Genomic DNA, 12884 nt, shown 5'->3' with positions numbered 1-12884 from the left:
ATATGTTGTTAGAGGACTTCTTGTGGTATTTATCACATTTAATCTGCTTTAAATTTTAGAATTAGTATTTGTTTTTGATTAAAGCATATTTTGATGAGGTTTCTTATAATGGACTGAATGAATTGGAAGAATCACCCATGTAACACTAAACAAAACAAGAACTTGAGGTGGACAATTTCCTAAATCAAGCCTCTTACAACCTACAGTTGGGTCTGTCACCTATGGCTTAGTTCAGCAAAGGCAGATATATCTACTACTAGAGACTTCCAAAAAGTATGTTCAGCATTTCAAAGGCCAGTGGGGCTCCTACATAAATAACACAGCTTAATAAGCAAATCTCTGTTTGCAGCCAATTCTTTTTTTCTAGGGCTTTTACTGCTGGGAATTTCAGCCTAATTGGAATTTACAAAGTTTAAGGTTGTCCCAAGAGTCAGCAATAACATGTTTTTTTCATTTTATAATTTTTTTTAAAGACTAGTTTTTTTTTCTGTTTTTATAATTTGAGGTTCTTGTGCGAGTGGGTGGATACATTATGGTAAATGGTTGAACAAAACTGAGAAAGGAAAAGTTGAAGTTAGACTACACAGTCCTCTGACAGGAAATGAAGGTAAGCAATATACAGAAATGTCGACTTCCAGGAAGATTTAATTCTCTAAAATGATGGTTATTAAGACTATTCCTGCTTTCTTCAGGTTAAAATGTTAACTTGCTGAGTAATGTTAGATTTTCAAAGATAGTCTCCTATATAACAAATCCTCTGTTCAAAATTCCAAGCACAGCAAAAACACTAAAAATAGTGCGGGGGGGGGGGGGGGGAGATTACTCCTTTCGGTATAAAGCAATTTTTGTGTTGCCCGATATTTCTCCCATGACTGTCTTTTGGTACTTTTTCCCTTCTAAAAAATTGCCCTGAACAAAAAAATAATCACAGCCCTCCTAATATCAGATTTATTAAGTTATTTATCAAGACTATAGGAACTACCAAAGAAAGACCCAAAAGACTGAGTGAACTGGGGAAATAGGTGGATAAAGCTGGATTCATCAACAGTGTAAATGGAGAACTAGTCTACTGGCTGAAATAGAATTACTCTGATTTATAGCATGGCTGAGTGTGACTTCTGTCAGAGATTTTTGCAAAGCAGAATTTAGAGAACTTTTAAAAAAGTCATTTGAAATAAAAGTGGCTAGAGCAGGCATGCAGCAGCACTTCAGAGTCTGTTTCAGCTTGGATAAGATAGTGACTCCTCATCCACTCTTGATTTGCAAGTGCCTTCCTTGTTAATTCAGCTTCCAGTGGGAAAACTGTTAATGCAGACAGTGACTGTGGCCTGTGTTCTGCTGTTTGCCTCTGTATTTGTTTTAAACAGGGTTCAGCAGCAGGGGTTTGGAAAATGTCTTGTGGTGTACTGTGCATGTGTGTGCATGAGAAAGGGAGGGAGAGTTTTTGTGCATTCTTTAACTTTAAGTCTAGCTCCTGAGGACTCCCACAAGATGTGAGGCTGAGTGAGAATAAAATCTTTGCCTTTTTTCAACAGTTGTTTATTTTTTCCCCTACAACTGGAGAAAAGAAAGCTCCAAATTTCTCCTCCATGAAGGTGATTCCTTTGCTTTTATACCACATCAATGGATGTTGCAGGTCTGCGGCTGAAATGTCATTGACAGTTTTGCTTGCAGTTACCTGCAAACTTCTGAAATGGGACAGAAGCCATTCGCTCATCAGATTGTGCTCTAAATCATTCTAATTTTGGTTGCTGGGATGATATTTAGAAGATTTTTGTGCTAAAAAGGCTTATAAGGGATAGGGAGTACAGCAGAAGGAAAGAGGTTTTAAGTTTGCCACATGCATGTGGCAGCAGCATCAGAAAGGGGAGACTCTAGGTCTCAGAAAAGTCTCCTCTAAATGTGTCTTAGAACGTGACTTTTCTTCTCTATGGGCTTGCAGTGTTAATAGCAGGGCTCAGGCTGAAGAAGAAGAAAGTAAATCCTGTGGGATCTGAGATTTCAGTTTGGCTGGCTGCATTTTGGGACAGCTCATACCCAAAGATTTTTTAACTATTAAAAGGCTATTGTTGAGTGGGATGGGCCTGAAGTAGAAGAACGGGGAAAAAAGGCAGCAAGCTGCCTGACTTGTTTCACTTGTTGCCCCCTTTTTATTGTCACTGGAGAAGCAGGTGTGCTATGTTTATTGTCACATGAATGCTATTTTACTCAATACTTCAGCAAAGTAGGGGGTGCATACCTGGAGAATTTTCCAGCTAACCCCTGCAAAAAATAAGAATGGTGGAAATGGACATCCCCAGAAGGAGGGAGGAGAGGGGTGGGATGAGCTGTGCTCAGAATATTTATCTGAGTGTGTCTGTGTATGGGTAGGAGCATCCTGATTTTTATCTGAACTTGTCCAGCTCTGCACGCATCCACAGAACATGTTCATCTGTTTTATTTTAGAACTCTAAAGTCTGAGTGGGGTGGGGGGAGCACTAAAACCTTTCACGCAAAATACTGTTGGCAGTAATGTTAAAAGCTGGTTGCACACACAGTCACATGGTCTTGACAAGCCAAGTGTGCAAGTGGGTCAGAAATGATTGAATATCCCATAGTGCTGGGTGTCATGTCCCCTTTTCTCAGTGAATCTAGAATGAAACTTACGGATCTGAGAGGCACACACACACATACTGCTCTTGCTGATGTTGACAGGCACATAAACCCCATTTGAAGAAAACATCTGAAGGAAAGGTCTGTTTTAATGACAAACAGTATACTGTGTGTTGGTGCCTGAAACTATGCTACAGGTCAGAATTAGAAATCCAACAAGGAAGGAAGTGCCTTCCAGAATTTTCACTGATTTCTCCTTGAATTGAAAACGTGCAGATGCCACCTTAAAGAAGAACTAAAGCAAATAACTAATCTTAAAAGGAAGTGTGTGCAATCTCCTGCACAGGGAAACAGCCATTTCTAGGGATTCCCTGAGAATTTACAAGACACCAGCTTTGAATCTTCTTGGTCTTGCACATTGTGGAGTCACTTATTTGTATTAAAGTACATGTTAAACAAACCCTTCTGATTTGGTAGTGGATTTTTATACCTGTTCAGGCGGTGGATAACCAGGTCCATTAATTCTACTTTACATGGAATGGTGAGGCATCTCAGCTGTTAATCTTCACCTCATTCTCCCAACTAACTCAAGCAAGTGAATGGGTGGTAGATGGGTCATTTTTGACCTGGAGGGATGTGGGCAGTAGGGTCCCCCAGGGCTCAGTCCTCAGACCTGTGCTGTTCAACATCTTCATCAGCGACTTGGACAAGGGGGTAAAAAGCACCCTATTTAAATTTTCTGATGACACTAAGATGTGGGGGGAAGTGGGCACGCTAGAAAGGAGGAATAGGTTGCAATTGGACCTAGACAGGTTACAGGGGTGGGCAGATGAGAACAGGATGGGTTTCAACACTGACAAGTGCAAGGTGCTGCACCTGGGGGGGAAGAACCAGCAGCATACCTACCGGCTGGGGAACTCCTTTCTCATCAGTGCAGAGGCAGAAAAGAATCTTGGAATCATTATTGATGGCAAAATGAACATGGGCCGACAGTGTGGGGACGCAGTCATGAAGGCCAGCCACACCTTGTCATGCATCCACAGATGCATCTCAAGCAGGTCCAAGGAGGTGATCCTCCCCCTCTATGCGGCACTGGTCAGACCGCAGTTGGAGCACTGCGTCCAGTTCTGGGCGCCGCACATCAGGAGGGATGAGGACAGCATTGAGAGGGTCCAGAGGAGGATCACTCTCATGATCGGGGGCAGCAGGGCAGGCCCTACTAGGAGAGGCTACGGGACCTGAACCTGTTCAGCTTCCACAAGAGAAGGCTGAGGGGGGATCTAGTGGCCATTTACAAACTAGTCAGAGGGGACCAGCAGGCATTGGGGGAGTCCCTGTTCCCCCGAGCACTACCAGGACTGACTAGAAATAACGGTCACAAGCTGGCAGAGGGTAGATTCAGACTAGACACCAGGAGGTGCTACTTCACAGTCAGGGCGGCTAGGATCTGGAACCAACTTCCAAGAGAAGTGGTGCTGGCTCCTACCCTGGGGGTCTTTAAGAGGAGGTTAGATGAACACCTCGCTGGGGTCATTTGACCCCAGTACTTTTTCTTGCCATGGCAGGGGGTCAGACTTGATGATCTGCTCAGGTCCCTTCCGACCCTACCAACTATGAAACTATGAAAATATGTGATGCAGATAACCACTATTCAGGGGGAAAAATCTATATTTTGGTTTGCAGATTGAAATTCTAACTACTCTACCAACCCAGCCTTACCTCATCCTTGTGGCATAGGTCAGAGATTATATTTTATTATTCCAGTGAACTTCATTCATGGACACGATATTGGCCACAGACCCCATACCCTATACATAGTGGGCATTAATCTCAATTGCTCTTATGGAATAGGTATGGGCTGTAAACCCCAATACCATACATAAGCTTGCAGTACTGCCATGTGATCTCCCTGTCTCTGATACAGCAGGATTGGAGGAAAGTTGGGTGCTATAGTATTGTGGAATGAAACACTCAAAGCATTATGTCATATGTAACAGGACTAGCTGGGGATGGCAAAGGTTACTGTGGGAAGTGTGAATTTCCTAAGTTTCTGCTATGTGAATTTCCTAAGTTTACATTCCAATGATGTAGTTCTGTGTTAATGGCTAAGTATTTTACATTCTTAATTCTGGCTTACTAAAATTGTCTTGCCGTTGTCAGTATTCCCCAGGGCATTGCCCAATGTAGTTTAAATAACTCAAGTGATAGTGCTCCTATCACTTCCCTTCAGAGACTGTTACTCAGTCTGATTGCTAGAACTGTTTGAACTCTGCAGGGTCAGGTTCAGGATGATATTTGCAAACTAAGCTGTGCAGTTCTTCTTTAACAAGGGTTGGACTGCAAACCAAAGCCTTCAGTTTTCTCTGAGGCTTGACTATACTGCTCTAGATGTCAAAAGATCAATTTTATATGGCAGTAAGGCACATTAATACCTCCAAAATGCTGGCCCTAAATGAATGTCCACTGCTAGCTGTTTTGAAGCCCTTCACCTGCTGAGTTTAGGACTCTTCTACTTTCTCTTCCTCAGTTCAAGGAACCTAGGACCCTCTTTCCTTTAAACTGAACGGGAGTGTGGTTGTTCCTCCACACAAACATAATGTGGGAGTATGATTCCTACTTATTGTTTACCTCACTAGATCGCTGTGTGATCAGTATGCAACATGTTCTCTTTTATACATCTCTACTGCTGTCAACACAAAGTCAATATATTCATTCACCAAGTCATAGCTTTAGGTCAGATCATGGGTCTAATATCAAGAGCTGGGCTCCTGTCCACTGTTCTTGCAATGCAATATTAGCAGCAGAGTGACCTTATCAGATGTACTGTCTTTTAAGATGACATGTTAAACTGAGACCCCCTTCTACTTGTTGATGGCAGCTGTCTAGATTACAGTCAAATATTTCATAGAACATTTCAAAAAGAGTTTGGGATATCTTCTGCATCCTGGACAAAATCCTCTCTTAGTGAAATAGACTCTATTAGCCAAACAGGTGAGACCTATCTTTCCAGAGGGATGTTTTTTAAAGAGGGATGAGGCCCATGCAATGTTTTTAGCTTTTTGCTTTGTTCAGCTGCAAGGAATAGTAAGGTTTTCCTACAACTCTGACAAGACTGGTATCCTTCCATTGGCATTTGCACTTCTTTAGAAGAGTATAGACTTTTGAACAGGGCCCAAACTGAGAAACAGATGAGTTCTGGCTAAGGTCCAGTGTTTTCAGAATTGTTGATCAAAGATCAGTTTTATCACAGTTGGTTGTGCAGAAAAAGACTGACATCTCAAAAAAATGAGCTAAAACAGATGGAATTTGAGCCCTTGCAATTTTAGCTGACTTTGCTTTTTCTGCCTCTTCCCCCCTCCTTTTTTAGCAATCAATTGTATGTTTTGAGATTTTTGTGATCATGATAATAAGAAGTTAGAGGTAAAATAGGTGTGAAATGTATTATAACACCCAAACTCCTGATAGTCTTTAGAAAATGAGGTACAGATAAAACGTGAATTTGACCTTAAGTATAATATGTACCAGTAGTTGTTGAAAATGATTAAGCCATTTTAATGTAGTGGAAGCCAGGGTCATGCTCCACTTCTCCTGGAGAAGCAGCTCTAATTACTATAATAAATGTAATAAATTTCAGAAATGTGTGAATGGGAACTTTGCTGCCCACACATCATTTTTCAAAACATTAATATCCAAACTCTGTTCCTGGACATACCTGTCTGGCTGCCACAAATCTGAACTACTATAATAACTGGTACAACTGTTAATACAGCTGGGAGAATAGTAGGAAAATGTGACTGTTTACTACACCTGATTTCTAGTTCAATCACTCCTTGTTGCACTTTCCTAACGTTTGGGTCATCTGTTGCCTACAGGAATATTTTGCAAGGAGCTTTGATTCATGCATATATGGGTATACAAACAAGTACATCCCTGTCAGAAGGCCTCAGCATCCTACATGAATGGGACTTACCAAATTCATGGTGGAAGTGGGCTGCACAGCAGCTCCTTTAATCTTGCAGGTTCCCTCACATGCCCCCCACCCCTGCCTATTGGCTAAGGGGCCCTGATGCTTGCTCTTGATTGGCGGGGAGGTGAAAACTGTGATTTTAAATATGGAATTATTTTTGCCTCCCAGCTGGGCAGCATCAAGCAGCACGGCACTGGGGCCCCTCAGCCAATCAGCAGTGGGGGGAGGGTGTGTAGGTAACCTGCAACATTAAAGGAGCTACCACGCAGCCCACTTCTGCTGTGAATTCGGTACGTCCCTATACATGAACTAAACGTGCACATGTAGGTAACAGAGGCAGGAAGAGAATAATAAACACATCCCAACAGCAGAATGCTCTTTTGGCATGAAGGGGGCAGGGACAAAGAAAGGGAAAGAGCAAGGAATGGGGAGAACATTTGACAAGTGTGAATATTCCTTTATTAGAGTTGTTTTGCCAACAGTCCAGCACCAGAACAGAGAGCAGCATGGCCAGACACTGACAAGTAGAGATCAGCATTTAGGGCAACTACTCTAAGGAGATGTCTCCACCCAAGGCACAGAAATAAATAATTTTCCACTGAAAGGACACTAAAGAGCTGTTGCCAGCATAATGGTCTTTCAGTTCTGCTACTATTGTCAAGAAGGCATGGAAAGGTATCATTAATCCTGGAGGAAGGTGTACCAAAAGCACATCAGAAATGATAAGACAGTTCTTTAACTACTCTAGGCCTGCTTCTCCATTTCTGCTTCCAGTGCTCTCACCCTCTTCTTGAAAAGTCTAGTGGCCCTCTAACCTCTGCAGGACCTAGTCCTGTTTATAAAGTGTTAGTCATCCAGTCAGGAAAGAGGAAACATACCAGTCGACATAGGCAGCTAATCACCTGGTTTTCTCTGATAAAAAAAATCCCCAATTTCGAGGTTAAAAAAGTAACCCCAAATCCACATTTTTCCGTGATTAAAATGAAACACCACTAATACATACATATACCTATACAGTGGTGTTTCATTTTAATCATGGAAAAATGTGTTACTTTCTTTACCTGAAAATTGAGGATTTTTTTTTATCAGAGAAAACCAGGATCCCTGCTAATCACATAACCTGGATAAATAGTTCTAAATATGAATACATTGTGTAACACTTGGTGTGAAGAGTTTGTGAATGACCTGTTGGTCCAAATATATTAAATGAAAAGTATCAGTTGAATAATGTATATAGAAGACATAGGAACTTAATTTGATTCCTTCCCACTGCATTCAAGCCCCTGAAAATCCACTAATGGATCTTCTGTTGCAACACAATGGCCATGTACACACATTCAAATAATCTGGGAGAATTCTCCCAGCTTTGTTCTCATTGTAGAAAAACTTACCCAGAGCCACATAGCCACATGTAAAGATATTTGAATACTAAAGCCCGGAAGAGTGGAGAGCTTGCCATGCTGGCACTGTGCAACTGAGGGGCGGAAAGCAGGAGTGGGGAGATCCCTATGCACACATTTCAGTATGGTATGCAAGCTCCTTTCGTCTGCCTGGCAACATGATAGCAATGCATAAGGCAGTTCTGACTGACTAATCCAGATTGCCCAGGGTCAGCTTGTGTTGTACAGGCTGTCCAGCAGGTACAGACACTGGCTGTCCAAGGAGAAACTCTCCTAGAAGTGATTTAACCCTGGTTGTACTTAGATTACTTTTCTTCTGGAGTAGCCATTTTTACTCAGGGAAAAAGAGCCTAAAAATCTGTATGCTCATGGTTTCTCCTGGGAGAGTTGCTGCTCTCCCAGGAGAAACTGAATGTCTATACAAGGCTGCTGTCATCTAACCTGTAAGACTGTGTCACAAGAAACTAAAGAGGAGGACCCATATACCTTTTGCATTAACTATTTTTTAGGCACTCAAGCAGGGTGGAACAGAATTGCATGTAGGTGCCTAAATCCAATTATGCACCTAATAGGTGGAATAGACTATTCCATAATCTAGAACTTCTGCAAAATCTTGCTTTGTTTATGGACAGCTTGCAAAAGAATTAAAATGGGCCACAGCAAGGGATTACATGGTTTGCAACAAACAGTTGAATCAGCTCCAAATAGAAGTGACTTGGGGTCTGCAAGATAGAGCCAGTTACTTGCATTAGTCTGAAGTCAGTCAGAAGGCTGAGTATAGTGCTGTCCACGAGCAGAGAGGGGAAATTAGCAAGAGTCAACAAGAGTCACACCCAAGTAACTGAAGGTAGAAAGAAAAAGGGTTTTAAACAGAAAGCTTTGAATTCAAAATCTTTGGATATGTGCTCTTTGGTGCACTGTATTAACTTATTTAAATTTATCTCAGAAAACATTAATTGCCAAGTCTCCTTAGTGATACATATCAGGAACTTCATTTTGCACTGGTGTTTTAAGAAATGTATTTCTTGACTTAAAATGGGGAAAATAAATAGCCATAGTACTGGGACACAGCAAATCAACGGCAAACTGGGAAATTATATTTTGGGAAATGACTAACACAAGGACAAACTTATGTTATATACACATGACTTTAGAATAAAATTTGCTTCAATAACGTACTGTATGCAGTTCTGAAACAAAACGGTCAATGGATTTACTGTCAAAACCAGAAGAGTCAAGAGTGCAAACCCGTCCATTTGTTTCAACTTTCTAGTGGAAGAAAAAGAATATTCTCTTGTAATAGAGGAATGTTGAATCACAATCTCAAAATAATGAGCAAAGTGAATCCAAGAAGTAGTTTAAAATGCATGGGGCTGTGTAGCATCACACTTTAAATCATTTTCTTATTTATCTCCATAACCAAAGTCTAATTCTGACTTGCTTTTTTTAAAATTCATTATGTCAACAGAAGTTGGTGCAGCCCATCGTCATTTGGATGGTTGTTATTTTTAAGCTTTTTAATTCATTGACTCATATCCTGCAATAATTCATGCAAAATGGGCTCTGAACTCCTTTGCAATATGCAGATTTGTGTGCAAATGAGCGTTACCTATGGTGTTCGCACTGAAGCGTTTTTCTTTGATGTACATTTCTGACATTCTGAGATTGTAAAGAAGAAAATAACTTTAAAAATTTTAAGAAACCTTAATTGAAGTTAACATAAAAGAAGATACATGGTGTTAATTGGTCTGTTTCAGGCATAATTTGGGCCTTTGAGACCATGTCCCTTACCCCCTGCCAAAGTGTCAAGACTCACATCTTTAATTCAACAATCTTTGTATTAATTACCTCTGGATAAGGTAAGCTTTGATTGGGAGTCCTTTATTGTAAAATTACAGTACATTGCCTGCTTTAAGATAAATAAATTAGGGCTGAACTTGAAAAAATCTCCATCCAACTGTGAATGCAAAAGTGCATTTGAGTATCAAATACCAGATGAAAGAGCAGTTTTCATCAGACTTTCTTAATGGGAGAAAAGTGTTTTCTTTTCCTACTTCTCTTTTTTCATTGTTTTTGCACATTCATATATGATACTTCAGTACAGTAGAAAGACAACCTTCATCAAAGGAGGAAATACTTGGATCATAGGGTTGCCAACATTTTCCCACCAAAAAGGCCACTTTTTACCCCAAGGGAACTCAATATTATCTTTGGAGGGTAATTTCCCAGCACACAGTGCACATGCCATAAATGAATCAGTTAGGAGAATGAACAGAATATACTTTTTTATCCTTGCTAATTGCCTTTAGTAGACTCCCTATTAAGACTATTACCTGATTATATTTGAAAAAAAAAAAAAAGATGGAAGGGAGAAGGGGAAACAAAAACTCTATGAAAGATGACCTGTGGGCCTGGTCATTCTGGGTGGTTGTAGCTTAGAATATGTTTGTGAATGTAACAAAAGCCAGCTCCAGCAGTGGCCATGACACCCTTTGGTGCCTACTCAGCCCCTGTTTCACCCTATCCTCAGAGCATCTCCGGGCACTGTTCTGCTCCTCAGGAGCAACAGACCCTTGCCCTATCAGTGCCCCTCTCAGGTGCTGGGCCCTTGCCCCAGGTAAGCTACCAGTTGCCATGGCTTTCTCAAGCTTTGGATTCACCCCTTCTCAGGTGCCACCTGCCTGGCCCCTAGCTGGGCTTAAAGCAGTCATGAGCACCATTGGGACCTCCAAAACCACCTCTCACAGTCCGACCCAAACCACTGGTATAAACTATAACAAAGAAACCAGGCCTCTGGCTATAACACTACTAACCCACTCTGGGTCTGAATATAAACAGTAGCTACCTCTCTGTATCACAAGGCTTCCCCTTATCTTGGGTCATAGTCCTCTGCAAGGCAGCAGCAGTCTGTTTGCCTTCCCCAAAGTACCACCAGTGCCAGCTAGGAGCTCTCCTAGCTCCCGTTCTGGAGCTCTTTCCTCTGAAGCTCTAAGCCCTTGAGCAGCCTGGTTGTCCTTTGTGTCTGTTACTGCTGGCTTTTGGCTACAAACCAGCTAGCAGGTAGCTAGTTCCTTAGCTGCTAGCTTTCCCTGAGCTAGCTCACCCTGTTGCACTTTCCTGTTAAGTAACAGGGGCCTTCTGGCTCCTTGTTACAGTGAAAAGATAGCTTTAAGCCATCTTTGTTGTCCCCCTCATCTGGGGGCTATCCAGCTGCCAGTTCAGTCCCTAAAACAAAGTGAATAGTTTTAGGGCTGCTCTAATTCATACAGTTGCCCATGTCCTTCAGCTGGTCACATGCCCCACATTTATACTGGCCACATTTGTAGTATCTAAGAAGAGATGTGGGATAAGGTGTTTTATGGAGGCTTTGAATCATCTTAGGATTCCATTATGTGAGGGTAAAAAATAGTATTGTAAAAAATTAGCTTTTGTGCTTTGTAGATCAGTCTTAATGAACCAGAGGATGTGATCAGTGGCTTTGAGAAAGGCTGAAACAATGTAGAATCTGGAGGAGATCAGAAATAGTAGGGCATGCAAAATGCAACAGAGCTGGAGCCAAATTATGGGTAATAGTGTATATAGGTGTATGCCTGAAGACCTACAATCATCAAAGGAATGACAAACATGGTTTGGATTTGCCATTAAACCCATAGATAGACTGATCATCCTCACCCTTGTAGTGATCACTGGGTTCAATAAACACAGACATACATGAATGAAAAGAAATAATAATAATTAATTTACTGTGGAGCAGTAGGAAGACCTCTGCAGATGCTTGGTCTATCATTTACTAATTTGATGGCTACTTAACTGAGGGACCATCTCACAATCACAAACTTTCTTAGTCTCCTTAGTTAGGGATCATCTTTAAAGTACAGCTTCTATCACTACAGGCTTTGTGATGTAGGAGCTACCTCTGGACATTTTGAGGTTTGGGCTTCAGAGACAGTATTATCATTTTAAGGATATGAACTCCAAGCCAAGCATGGCAATCACAAGCATACAATAATTTGTTTGGGATTGGTAACAGTCCACATATTGGTACATATTAATAGTGCTTTATCAGTCTGTGGGCCCAAGTCTGAAGTCACTTGCACCAGTGTAATAGTTTCTCATAATTTATATAAGTGGAAATAAGACTACAGCTTGCTTGTAGGCCTATTGCATTGGGTAGGGTGATAACAGCTCTGCACTGGGTCATATTTTGATTTTTGTTACACACAAACAGGCTGCAGTCTTGAAGCCAGATCCTAGGATCCAGCCTTTTCTGAAGCTAGTGCAGCTTCCTCAGTTGGGCCCCTGATGCAACGTGGGGCAGCTACATTATGCCTGCTACTCATAGCTAAGGTATTGTTCTGATAACAAAGCCTGAGGCCCTCTTATGGATTCTCTGGCCATAATTTCTTCCTGTAGGAACATCCTCTCACAGCAGTGCTAAGCCACAGATGGATTCTGCCTTTCCAGTGAATCATCTACTGGTTTATTAAGTCAAATTTTAGGTTGCTTTGCTAGAGTGGGGAGCAGTATCTGGACATCAGAGTGGGGGTCTTTCACTTATGTGCATAACTCCTTGGAGTCAACACATATGAAACTAGCATAAATAAGGAGAATAATTTCTTTGGAACACTGAAATTTTGTAGAATTGGATGGCCCATCCCGTGAGTGCTGATGCTCATTCAACACGTCTTCTGATTTGGACATCCTTTGGAGACAGTGGCACCTTGAACCAACTCAGGAGTTGGTTGTATACTGCTGTAGCTATCACACAAGGGCGCTATAATTTTCCTTCTTCTAGGTTTTCCCATACCCTAGAGGCAGCCTTGTCAAGAACCCTTTTGTCTGGCACAATGTTTTCAAATCCAAACTCTGATAATAATCTATGGTTCTGTTCCTGACTTGAAAGGCAATTGCCAGGCATTGAATCC

At 41.5% G+C, this 12884-nt stretch overlaps 1 long non-coding RNA gene across 2 annotated transcripts in view; it reads left to right on the top strand.

Moving 5' to 3' along the window:
• Positions 1-336: 336 nt before the first annotated feature.
• The window catches only part of LOC109282600 (uncharacterized), an 88164-nt gene continuing 75616 nt past the window's right edge, over positions 337-12884 (top strand). The window contains exon 1 of one of the 2 annotated variants that reach the window (XR_002089623.2): positions 337-607. This is a non-coding gene — a long non-coding RNA (uncharacterized LOC109282600). Of the gene's footprint in view, positions 608-9702; positions 9819-12884 lie in introns of those variants that run through there. The other variant, XR_009459154.1, reaches the window with a different exon arrangement.

Source organism: Alligator mississippiensis, chromosome 1 (genome assembly GCF_030867095.1).
Source record: "Alligator mississippiensis isolate rAllMis1 chromosome 1, rAllMis1, whole genome shotgun sequence".
Taxonomy (NCBI): domain Eukaryota; kingdom Metazoa; phylum Chordata; order Crocodylia; family Alligatoridae; genus Alligator; species Alligator mississippiensis.
Note: the sequence above shows the minus strand (reverse complement) of the source record. Positions and strands in the feature narration are given on the sequence as shown.